General features: G+C 47.8%; 1 protein-coding gene across 1 annotated transcript in view; it reads left to right on the top strand.

Annotated features, from left to right (window-relative positions):
- The window catches only part of SORCS3 (sortilin related VPS10 domain containing receptor 3), an 866,891-nt gene that overhangs the window by 755,143 nt on the left and 98,474 nt on the right, over positions 1 to 13,274 (top strand). The window lies entirely within an intron of this gene.

Raw genomic sequence — 13,274 nt, 5'->3', positions numbered from 1 at the left:
GGCATTGTGCTTGGTGATGTACGGCTCGGCATTGTGCTTGGTGATGTACGGCTCGGCATTGTGCTTGGTGATGTACGGCTTGGCATTGTGCTTGGTGATGTACGGCTTGGCATTGTGCTTGGTGATGTATGGCTCTGCATTGTGCTTGGTGATGTATGGCTCGGCATTGTGCTTGGTCATGAAGCTCCCGGCAGGCGCAGTGTTTGTGCTTATAGTCCACTGCAGGTATGGGGTCAAGCGGTGTTGACGTTACGGGGTCTCTACTTCGTGGCTGAGTTGCTGCAGTTCCTTCCACTTCTTTATAATATCACTCACAAGTCATGGGGAAGATTCAGCAGGAGGAAATGTCAGGAACGGACTTGTTACCCCGGTGGCTCCTATTACAGGGCGCGCTGGTATCAGTGAGATCTTCACCATCGGCTTATCTGTCACATGGCAATAATGGTAGACGGCATGTGAGGAGGTTATTCACTGAGGGCAATTGAGGTTGGATGTAATATACTAGGGGGGCAACAGGGCTGGAGGTTACGCTTTGTGGGCAATGGAGGGGCGGGAGGTCATACACACAGGACAATGGAGGGGCTGGAGGTCATACACAGAGGGAAATGGAGGGGCGGGAGGTCATACACACAGGACAATGGAGGGGCGGGAGGTCATACACACAGGACAATGGAGGGGCAAGAGGTCATACACACAGGACAATGGAGGGGCGGGAGGTCATACACACAGGACAATGGAGGGGCGGGAGGTCATACACAGAGGGAAATGGAGGGGCGGGAGGTCATACACACAGGACAATGGAGGGGCGGGAGGTCATACACACAGGACAATGGAGGGGCAAGAGGTCATACACACAGGACAATGGAGGGGCAAGAGGTCATACACACAGGACAATGGAGGGGCGGGAGGTCATACACACAGGACAATGGAGGGGCGGGAGGTCATACACACAGGACAATGGAGGGGCGGGAGGTCATACACACAGGACAATGGAGGGGCGGGAGGTCATACACACAGGACAATGGAGGGGCGGGAGGTCATACACACAGGACAATGGAGGGGCGGGAGGTCATACACACAGGACAATGAGGTTGGATCTTATACACTGGAGGAAGATAATGAACTTATAAATTGCATCACTTACAATATGATGCCCCTTCTTTCCTTCTCAGGAGTCAGAATATTTGTCCTTTAGGAGCCATTTTCGCCCCTTTATCTTGTCTTATATTCATACTTTGCTTTGTTTCATCGTCATTTATCATAATCGGTTCCTTAATGTTTCTCCATATAAGAAACAAACACAAGATATCGCTCTGTCTCCAGTAACGATCTTCTTCCTCGCAGGAATGTTAAAAATAAATATAATTTTGGCTTTTTTAATCTTGAGAGAAACAAAAGGTAAATGACGCAATTAAGAGCACAATAAACAGGAGAGACCTAGAAGCGCACATCTATAGAAGAGCGGCCATTAGACCAGAAGCCGGAGCTCGTAAGTGGAACATTCCTTAATATAAGCACTCAGGTACTTATCTGATTCTTGAGGAGGTCATTAAAGGAGCGGAGAACAAATGGAGTCACTTTAAGGACATTACAACATTACACCCTGAGAGGAGCAGAGACTGTGCCGGAGAGAAAGTGCGGAGGGTAAAGTGAGGAAAGTTAGGGGGACACCCAGAAGAAAGTGGGCTTCACGCTGCGCCCGTCCACTGGAGGCCTGGAGAGACACGCAGAAGAAAGTGGGCTTCATGCTGCGCCCGTCCAATGGAGGTCTGGAGAGGCACCCAGAAGAAAGTGGGCTTCACGCTGCGCCCGTCCACTGGAGACCTGGAGAGACACGCAGAAGAAAGTGGGCTTCATGCTGCGCCCGTCCAATGGAGGTCTGGAGAGACACCCAGCAGAAAGGGGGCTTCACGCTGCGCCCGTCCAATGGAGGTCTGGAGAGGCACCCAGAAGAAAGGGGGCTTCACACTGCGCCCGTCCATTGGAGGTCTGGAGAGAGACCCAGAAGAAAGGGGGCTTCACGCTGCGCCCGTCCACTGGAGGTCTGGAGAGAGACCCAGAAGAAATGGGGCTTCACGCTGCGCCCGTCCACTGGAGGTCTGGAGAGACACCCAGAAGAAAGGGGGCTTCACGCTGCGCCCGTCCACTGGAGGTCTGGAGAGACACCCAGAAGAAAGGGGGCTTCACGCTGCGCCCGTCCACTAGAGGTCTGGAGAGACACCCAGAAGAAAGGGGGCTTCACGCTGCGCCCGTCCACTGGAGGTCTGGAGAGACACCCAGAAGAAAGGGGGCTTCACGCTGCGCCCGTCCACTGAAGGTCTGGAGAGACACCCAGAAGAAAGGGGGCTTCACGCTGCGCCCGTCCACTGAAGGTCTGGAGAGACACCCAGAAGAAAAGGGGCTTCACGCTGCACCCGTCCACTGGAGGTCTGGAGAGACACCCAGAAGAAAGGGGGCTTCACGCTGCGCCCGTCCACTGGAGGTCTGGAGAGACACCCAGAAGAAAGGGGGCTTCACGCTGCGCCCGTCCACTGAAGGTCTGAAGAGACACCCAGAAGAAAGGGGGCTTCACGCTGCGCCTGTCCACTGGAGGTCTGGAGAGTCTGGTGTCAGAGATTAGTGAATTGATACACAAACGTTACAAATTGTTACAATTTCCCCAGAAAACGATGATTTATCGGAGTTTTTCATGATTTGAACAAAGCGTCCACCATTTTGCTGGATTCACTTGGGGTCCAGGAAGGTGTTGAAATAAAATACTCTTTATACTCACTTTTTGCTTCACCCAACCCCCTACCATTCCCCACGTGACTGCGGCCATAGATTGGCGTCAGCACTGGCAGATCAGGAGGCCGGGGCGCTGCCATAGATCCGATATAAGAAGACGGGAGGAAAGAAGATTGAATTATTAAGATGGAATCAACACTGCTAACAAGGAGCGAGAATCTGCCCCAACTGGATAATTTGGGAGATTTCTTCTCTTTAGACCCACAGCACTGCAGCCCAAATAGCACACGTGCACACAGCTCTGCTCCATGCACACACAGCTCTGCTGCATACACACAACATTGCTGCACATACACAGCTCTACTGTATATACACAACACTACTGTACACACACATCACTGCTGCATATACACAGCTCTGCTGCACACACACAGCTCTGCTGTATACACACAACACTGCTGCACATACACATCACTGCTGCACACACACAGCTCTGCTCCATGCACACACAGCTCTGCTGCATACACACAACATTGCTGCACATACGCAGCTCTACTGTATACACACAACACTGCTGCACATACACATCACTGCTGCATATACACAGCTCTGCTGCACACACACAGCTCTGCTGCATACACACACAACATTGCTGCATATACACAGCTCTAATGTATACACACAACACTGCTGTACACACACATCACTGCTGCATATACACAGCTCTGCTGCATATACCCATAGCACAACTTTGCTGCACACACACAGCTCTGCTACATATATCTATAGCACAACTCTGCTGCACGCACACAGCTCTACTGGACATACGCAACATTGCTGCACATACACAGCACTGCAGAACACACAGCTCTGCTTCATATACACACACAGCTCTGCTGCATACACACACAACATTGCAGCACATTCACAGCTCTATTATATACACACAACACTGCTGTACATACACAGCACTGCTGCATATATACAGCTCTGCTGCATATATCTATAGCACAACTCTGCTACACACACAGCTCTACTGCACATACACAACATTGCTGCATATACACAGCACTGCAGAACACACAGCTTTGCTGCATATATACACACAGCACTACTGCACATACACAACATTGCTGTGCATATGCAGCACACACATCTCTACTGGATATACACACAACACTGCTGCACATACACAACATTGCTGCACATACACAGCACTGCAGCACACACAGCACTGCCGCACATACACAACATTGCTGCACATACACAGCACTGCAGCACACACAGCACTGCTGCACACACACAGCACTGCAGCACACACAGCTCTGTTGCACACACACAGCACTGCAGCACACACAGCTCTGCTGCACACACACAGCACTGCAGCACACACAGCACTGCTGCACACACACAGCACTGCAGCACACACAGCTCTGCTGCACACCCTCGTTGCGCTAGTACCCCGATTTTGGAGCGGGTGAGGGATGAATCTTGAAGACTTCACCCCCGTCGGGTAAATTACCAGGATGCTTGAAGCTACTTCCTGGCCTAGGGTCCACGTACCCCGTCATGCCCTGGCCCCTGCCCGGTGATGGCTCAAGGCCGCTGGCTGCCCTCCTCAGCAGTCCGTGCCCCTTGACACGATTCCCTGCGACCGGGGTTCCAGCTCCTACCAGGCCCAGACCAACGTCTGCCACCTAGTACACAAGGAGCCCTGCTCCTGACCTCCAACCACACTCCAGTGACCTCTCCTCTCGACAGTCACCGCACAACTTCTTTCCACTCTGTCACTTTTCCCTACCAACCCCCCATGTGTGCGACCCTATTCCCTTCAGGCCCCCCAATGGTGTGTCTGGTGGGTACGGTGCAAAGTGTTCCTAGGATTTTGACTGACTCAGCTGTTAGCAACACCAAAGGACCAGGACCCGTAACCAAGGAGGATTGGATACTGTGCAGAAGGGCAGATTGCACAATACCCTGTAACGACCTGATAGGCCAGAGCGTCACATAGAGATGGTTGTACAATGCAGCATTTGAATGCGTGGCGTGTAATACTAGATTTCACCTGTAGGGGGCACTGCAGGGTGTCCAGCATTTCCTGCCGCGATCACTCGATCAGTGACTAAGAAAAAACTCAGAATTAGCGTTTTAGCGCTCTGCTGATTTTATACTCATGATTTACAGTGATACATTGTAACCAATCGTCACAGTGATACATTGTACCCAACCCTCAGTTACCAGCATTAGCTACAGTGATACATTGTACCCAACCCTCAGTGACCAGCATTAGCTACAGTGATACATTGTACCCAACCTACAGTTACCAGCATTAGCTACAGTGATACATTGTACCCAACCCTCAGTGACCAGCATTAGCTACAGTGATACATTGTACCCAACCCTCAGTTACCAGCATTAGCTACAGTGATACATTGTACCCAACCTACAGTTACCAGCATTAGCTACAGTGATACATTGTACCCAACCCTCAGTGACCAGCATTAGCTACAGTGATACATTGTACCCAACCCTCAGTGACCAGCATTAGCTACAGACATTGTACCCAACCCTCAATTACCAGCATTAGCTACAGACATTGTACCCAACCCTCAATTACCAGCATTAGCTACAGTGATACATTGTACCCAACCCTCAGTTACCAGCATTAGCTACAGATATTGTACCCAACCTTCAGTCACCAGCATTAGCTACAGTGATACATTGTACCCAACCCGCAGTTACCAGCATTAACTACAGTGATACATTGTACCCAACCCTCAGTTACCAGCATTAGCTACAGACATTGTACCCAACCCTCAATTACCAGCATTAGCTACAGACATTGTACCCAACCCTCAATTACCAGCATTAGCTACAGTGATACATTGTACCCAACCCTCAGTTACCAGCATTAGCTACAGATATTGTACCCAACCTTCAGTCACCAGCATTAGCTACAGTGATACATTGTACCCAACCCTCAATTACCAGCATTAGCTACAGTGATACATTGTACCCAACCCTCAGTTACCAGCATTAGCTACAGATATTGTACCCAACCTTCAGTCACCAGCATTAGCTACAGTGATACATTGTACCCAACCCGCAGTTACCAGCATTAACTACAGTGATACATTGTACCCAACCCTCAGTTACCAGCATTAGCTACAGTGATACATTGTACCCAACCCGCAGTTACCAGCATTAACTACAGTGATACATTGTACCCAACCCGCAGTTACCAGCATTAGCTACAGTGATACATTGTACCCAACCCGCAGTTACCAGCATTAACTACAGTGATACATTGTACCCAACCCGCAGTTACCAGCATTAGCTACAGTGATACATTGTACCCAACCCGCAGTTACCAGCATTAGCTACAGTGATACATTGTACCCAACCCTCAGTTACCAGCATTAACTACAGTGATACATTGTACCCAACCTGCAGTTACCAGCATTAGCTACAGTGATACATTGTACCTAATCCGCAGTTACCAGCATTAGCTACAGTGATACATTGTACCCAACCCTCAGTTACCAGCATTAACTACAGTGATACATTGTACCCAACCCTCAGTTACCAGCATTAGCTACAGTGATACATTGTACCCAACCCTCAGTTACCAGCATTAGCTACAGTGATACATTGTACCCAACCCGCAGTTACCAGCATTAGCTACAGTGATACATTGTACCCAACCCGCAGTTACCAGCATTAGCTACAGTGATACATTGTACCCAACCCTCAGTTACCAGCATTAGCTACAGTGATACATTGTACCCAACCCGCAGTTACCAGCATTAGCTACAGTGATACATTGTACCTAACCCGCAGTTACCAGCATTAGCTCAAATTTTCTGTCTCTCAATACCAATGTTTCCATTCGCTGAGTTCCCATACAGCAGTTTATGCAGCTTTTCTTGTGTAAAACAGCTTGAAATGTTGCAAAAATATTTGTGCAATAAATAGTTGCACTAAAATTATGAAACTTTGGGGTTTTACATCGGCTGTTTTGAAAAGTGCGGTATATTTGGAAAGAATTGTATTCCTTCCTCATGGCGGTGTATGGCAGCTCTAAACACATTAGGTTTTCGCCGTCAGGCACAATCTGGCGAATTGCAGACAAAACTGATCTGGCATCTGTTGTCGCTGGATGAGGTTTTTTTTCCCACATAGACTTTTATTAGCGCCGGATTGTCCTGCATGGCATCGCATTTCATACAGTGTGCGCCGAATCCGGCGAAATTTACTAATCCGGCTGCCGGAAATGACACACACTGGGACGTTTTTTGTCTCCGTCAAAAAAATGTGCCGTGCGTTGTGGTGGATGATGAGGCTGCTTTCACACATCCGGTTTTTGCCATGCGGCACAATCTGGTGAAAACCAGAAAGAACGGATATGGCGTGTATTGCCGCCAGATCTGTTCTGTGCCCCATAGACTTGTATTAGCGCCAGATTGAGCCGCATGGCCTTGTGTTGCATCCGGCTTTTGCCAGATCCGGCGTAAATAGCTAATCCGGCGGCCGGATGGAACGCTGCTTGCAGCGTTTTTTGTCTCCGGCAAAAAACCGTATAGTGCCGCATCCGGCGCCGTGCGGCGTGAGTTACAATGAAAGCCTATGGGCGCCGGATCCGTCATCATCCGGCATATCACGGAATCCGACGGATCCGGTTTTTTGAACTGCGCATGCTCAGTAGCACAACAGATCCGTCAAAAAAACAGAAGGAAAGCATGGAAAAAAACTGATGCAACGGATCTGTTGCATCAGTTTTTTTGCCGGATTGTGCCGGATGGCAAAAAACGGATGTGCGCCAAAGTCATTAAGAGGCGCTCAGACAAAAGTGATACGTGGAATGTTGATGGAACGTGGCAAACAGAACGCCGGTCTTGAGGAATTGGGCTCAAAGTGGAGGAGAAATGTGCGGAATCTTCTGTATCTACACAGGAATACTGTGTGTACATAAGTAATAAGCCCGCAGTCCGGCCAGCACTTCCCTGCGGTTTTATTCTCCTCGGAATATGCAGATTTTCTCGCAATGACTGGAGCGCGGCTCCGAGGATTAAAAGCTCCTCATCTCCTGGCTGCAACCTAAACAAGAAGCGAGCGGCTCCATAATTATCCCTCAATTAAAAGCAGCGTAGGTGTTCTCCCCGAAGGAAGTGCGTTTATCTATGTTATATTGATTACGCCTACTTTCTCCTCTTACAGAAATGTTATTACAGCGGCTGAGGATTAAGATAGTAAAATATTCATTTAACCTTTCATGATCGGATGCGCAGAATTGAACGGCAAAACAAAAATCTCCTCTGTCTTCTGAGACGCTTGTTTCCAACTAAAAGCTTAAAAGGCTTCATGTCTGTAGATGTTTACTGTCTGCTGAAGGCCAGGAGGGAGCACGAAGATGTGTTATTTTATAGTTATCTATCTATTATCTACCTGTCTATCATCTAGTTACCTATCCATCTACCCATCCACTTTTCTTTCTTTTTGTTCCTTTCTTTCATCCTTACTTCATTCTTTTATTCCATCATTCTTCCCTTCCTTCTTCCCTCCTTCTTTCCTTCCTCACTCCTTCCCTTCCATCTTCCCTCCCTTCTGACCTTCCACACTTGCTTCCTTTCTTCCTTCTTTCCTTACTCCTTCCGTCCCTTCAATCCCTCCTGACTTTCTCCTTTCCTTCTTTCATTCCTCACTTCCTCCTTTCTTCTCTCCTTTCTGTCCTTCCTCACTTCCTCCCTTCCTTCCCTCCCTTCCTTCCTTCTTCCCTCCATTCTGTCCTTCCTCACTTTCTTCCATTCTCTCTCCCTTACTTTAACACTTCCTTCATTTCTACCTCCCTTCCTTCTTCTCTCCAGTCCTTCCTCACTTCATTTCCTCCCTCATTTCCTTCTTCCCTCCACTCTATCCTTCCTCACTTCCTACCTTCCTTCCTTCCCACCCTCCCTTCCTTCCTTCCTTCCTTCCTTCTTCCCTCCATTCTTCCCATCCTCACTTTTGTCCATTCTCTCTCCCTTCCTTTAACACTTCCTTCATTTCTACCTCCCTTCCTTCTTTCCTTCCTCACATATTCCCTTCCTTCTTCTCTCCGGTCCTTCCTCACTTCATTTCCTGACTCACTTCCTTCTTCCCTCCACTCTGTCCTTCCTCACTTCCTACCTTCCTCCCTTCCTTCCTTCCCTCCCTCCCTTCCTTCCTTCCTTCTTCCCTCCATTCTTTCCATCCTCACTTTTGTCCATTCTCTCTCCCTTCCTTTAACACTTCCTTCATTTCCACATCCCTTCCTTCCTTCCCTCCCTTCCTTCCTTCCTTCCTTCCTTCTTCCCTCCATTCTTCCCATCCTCACTTTTATCCATTCTCTCTCCCTTCCTTTAATACTTCCTTCATTTCTACCTCCCTTCCTTCTTTCCTTCCTCACATATTCCCTTCCTTCTTCTCTGCGGTCCTTCATCACTTCATTTCCTGCCTCACTTCCTTCTTCCCTCCACTCTGTCCTTCCTCACTTCCTACCTTCCTCCCTTCCTTCCTTCCTTCCCTCCCTCCCTCCCTTCCTTACTTCCTTCTTCCCTCCATTCTTTCCATCCTCACTTTTGTCCATTCTCTCTCCCTTCCTTTAACACTTCCTTCATTTCTACCTCCCTTCCTTCTTTCCTTCCTCACATATTCCCTTCCTTCTTCTCTCCAGTCCTTCCTCACTTCATTTCCTGCCTCACTTCCTTCTTCCCTCCACTCTGTCCTTCCTCACTTTCTACCTTCATCCCTTTCTTCCTTCCTTCCCTCCCTTCCTTCCTTCTTCCCTCCATTCTGTCCTTCCTCGCTTTCTTCCATTCTCTCTCCCTTCTTTTAACACTTCCTTCATTTCCACCTCCCTTCCTTCTTTCCTTCCTCACATATTCCCTTCCTTCTTCTCTCCGGTCCTTCCTCACTTCATTTCCTGCCTCACTTCCTTCTTCCCTCCATTCTGTCCTTCCTCACTTCCCTTCCTTTCTCTCTTTCTCCTTTCCATCTTTCCTCACTGCCTTCCTTCCTTCTTCCCTGTCTCCCTTCTTCTTTTTCCCTTCCTTGCTTGCTTTCTTCCTTGCTTCCTTCCTTCTGTGTTTTTTGCATAAGACAATCGTTGTTCTTGTGTGTCCCTTGTTTGTGGACTCAGAGATTTTTCTTGAGTGGGTGATACTGGTGTCTCCATTTTCGGCTGCCCTTGAGCTCCCCCTCCACCTGCCCAGCTCTAAGAACTTGTCTTACTCTCTTCCAGTCTTCCCAGACCATCTTCTGGTTCTCTATGATGCGCTGACACTGGTACTTCACTGAGGCACCGTACATCACGCCACTGCCTCTGCACTGCCGGCTTCTTGGCTCCAGTGTTCATGAATTTGAATTCAGAGTGACACACTGATAAGCGGCCTTCTCCCCTCTTCGATCAGTGGTGTGCTGGGCTTGTGCCACCACTTGTAGTGTCAAAGCTTCCACCGCCAACACCGACACCTTCTAATTTGTTGCAGATTGCACTTGGTCTCAAATTTCTTATGCACGATATCTTCAGCTATGACTACTGCTCTCATTACAGAATATCACTACACTTCAAAAGACCACCATGCTTCAGAAGACCACCACATTTCAGAAAACGATCACTCTTCACAAGACTACCACACTTTACAGGATCACCACATTTCACAAGACCACAACACTTCACAAGACCACCACACTTCACAAGACCACCACACTTCACAAGACCACCACACTTCACAAGACCACCACACTTCACAAGACCACCACACTTCACAAGACCACCACACTTCACAAGACCACCACACTTCACAAGGACACCACACTTTACAAGGACACCATACTTTGCAAGGCCACCATACTTCACAAAACCACCAATCACACTTCACAAGACAATCACTCTTCACCAGACCACCAAACTTCACAAGACCACCACACTTCACAAGACCACCTCACTTCACAAGACCACCCCACTTCACAGGACCACCCCACTTCACAGGACCACCCCACTTCACAGGACCACCCAATTCACAGGACCACCACACTTTGGAAGGCCACCACACTTCACAAGACCACCACACTTCACTAGACCACTATACTTCAGAAGACCATCACACATCAGAAGACCATCACACGTCAGAAGACCATCACACGTCAGAAGACCAGCACACGTCAGAAGACCAGCATACTTTAGAAGACCATCACACTTCACAAGAGCATCATACTTCAAAAAGCCATCACACCTCACAAAACCACCACACTTCTAGTTCCTCCAAAGCAGCCCCGTCTGCCCCTTGCCCACCTTATTCAGCCACAGGCCGGCTTTGCCCCTGGGTACTGTCTTCTCCCAGACATATTATGGACGTGCTACGCTGACCTCTGTGCGGTCAGTCCACAGGCACCGGATGCATCGCTGGACATTGGCTATCAGCACACAGACAAGTGCACCGAACAATAGCCCATTTGAGAACACACAAGTTCTTCTCTGGCTGTGACTAAGAAATACCATACAATGGCATATAGTAACAATGCAAAATCATAGGGGCAACATGCCAAACATATTACCACCAGCCTATCTGGCCAGCACATGTCTGGAGTCCACTGGCACCATCTAACAGCCGGACTCATAGGCTTTCACTAACATAGGGCAGGGAGACAGGACCCCAAAACATGTTGGAGGAGGTAATGGTTTGGGTGAAGGTCTAACACTGACTTATGGAATAGCTGGGGCATAGCTACAATAGGTACCCAGCTCTGGAACCGAGGGAGTCCCAAAAGTCCTTCAGCCTATATACAAAGACCATTAATATACAGTCCCTGACAGAAGTTCTGTCGCTTATCCATGTTATGTAAATAAAAGCTTATAACCTCACTTTAAATTCATCCATTGGTTTTATAAATTACTCTTTTGAAAGCTGAAACCCTCCCAAATTTGGTTTAGGTTATGAAAATAAAGTTGCTGCAAAGCTGAAATATTGATCATTTAATGAACACAGAAAGGTCAGATTTTGGCAAGACAAAAGTTTTGTCGCCCTGAGAAAGTAATGTGAAATTCAAACAGATAATTAACTTCTAATACAAAGATATGTGGCATAACATTGGTGAATGAAGTTGTGGTGCTATTAGAGCCATATTTAATATTTTGTGTGACTTCCATGAGCTTGAAGGACGGCATCCATGCGGTTCAACAATGATTCATACAATTTATTGCTGAAGTCATAAGGAATAGCACAGCATGCATCTTACATGCCTCCCAGAGTTCATCTAGATTCTTTGGTTTTGTCTTCCAAGTTTCCTCTTTCATCCTACCCCAAACATGCTCAATGATGTCCATGTCCGGTGACTGGGCTGGCCAGTCCTTGAGCACCTTGATCTTCTTTGCCAGGAGGAACTTTGTTGTAGAGATGGATGTATGAGATGGAGACCATCCTGCTGCAGAATTTCACCCCTTTTATGATTGGGAATGTAAGAGGTAGCTATCACTTCTTGATATTTTAGGCTATTGATATTGCCTTCCACCTTGCAAATGTTTCGCACACCCCCATACTGAATGTAACCCCAGACCATGATCTTTCCACCAACAAACTTAAGTTTTCTGGATCCATATGGGCTCCAGTAGGTCTCCTGCAGTATTTGCAGTGACTGTGGTGTAATTCCACTGAAGATTCATCTGAGACATCCACCTTCTGCCACTTTTCCAGCGTCCATCTGTTTAGCTGGATGTGGAACTTTTAATTGCCTTTTGTTTAGTGCTGGCTTCTGGCCACTGATTCGACCATGGAGGCCATTTCGAGACAGAATGCTACAAACTGTTCTAGTTGACACAGAGACTTGAGGTGACCAGGCCTGTTGGAGCTCTGCTGCAGTGGAAGAGGGGCTTTTGGATTTTCTAACCAACAAACGTTCCTCCTGAGCAGTTGTCTTGCGGGGTTCACCGGACCTGGGCTTGTCAGAAACATCTCTAGTCTCTTCAAATATTTTTTTAATTTTTTGTACTTGACACTGAGACACATTAAAGGTGCCAGCTACCTCTACAGTGGATCTGGTCTTCAGCCTCTTACTAATCAAGGCTTTGGTCGCAGGGTGGATTTTTGGCATGTTGTCAGAGCTCAAGTTGCAGTTCAACTGAAGGTCTGGGGTGCTGAGTTTCTTTTTATACACACCACTAATTAACCAATCATTTAGTGAGCACAGGTGAGGATGTAAACTAGGATTGGGTGCATTATATGACAAGGCGACAAAACTTTTGTCTTCCCAAAATCTGACCTTTCTGTGTTCATTAAATTATCAATATTTCAGATTTGCAGAAACTTTATTTTCATAACCTAAACCAAATTTGGGGGGGGGGGGGGTTCAGATTTCAAAAGAGTAATTTACAAAACCAATGGATGAATTTTATAAGCTGTTTATTTACAAAATATGGATAAGCGACAGAACTTCTGTCAGGGCGAGTACAGACCTGCAAAACTGGGGGCCCTGTTGGAGCCTTTGCATTGGGGTCCGTGAGCTTCACGTTACATCACTGCTGCCTCCAATGG

This window comes from Anomaloglossus baeobatrachus, chromosome 5, assembly GCF_048569485.1.
Source record: "Anomaloglossus baeobatrachus isolate aAnoBae1 chromosome 5, aAnoBae1.hap1, whole genome shotgun sequence".
Taxonomy (NCBI): domain Eukaryota; kingdom Metazoa; phylum Chordata; class Amphibia; order Anura; family Aromobatidae; genus Anomaloglossus; species Anomaloglossus baeobatrachus.
The sequence above is the reverse complement of the archived record's forward strand: the minus strand, read 5'-3'. Positions and strand labels throughout refer to the sequence as shown.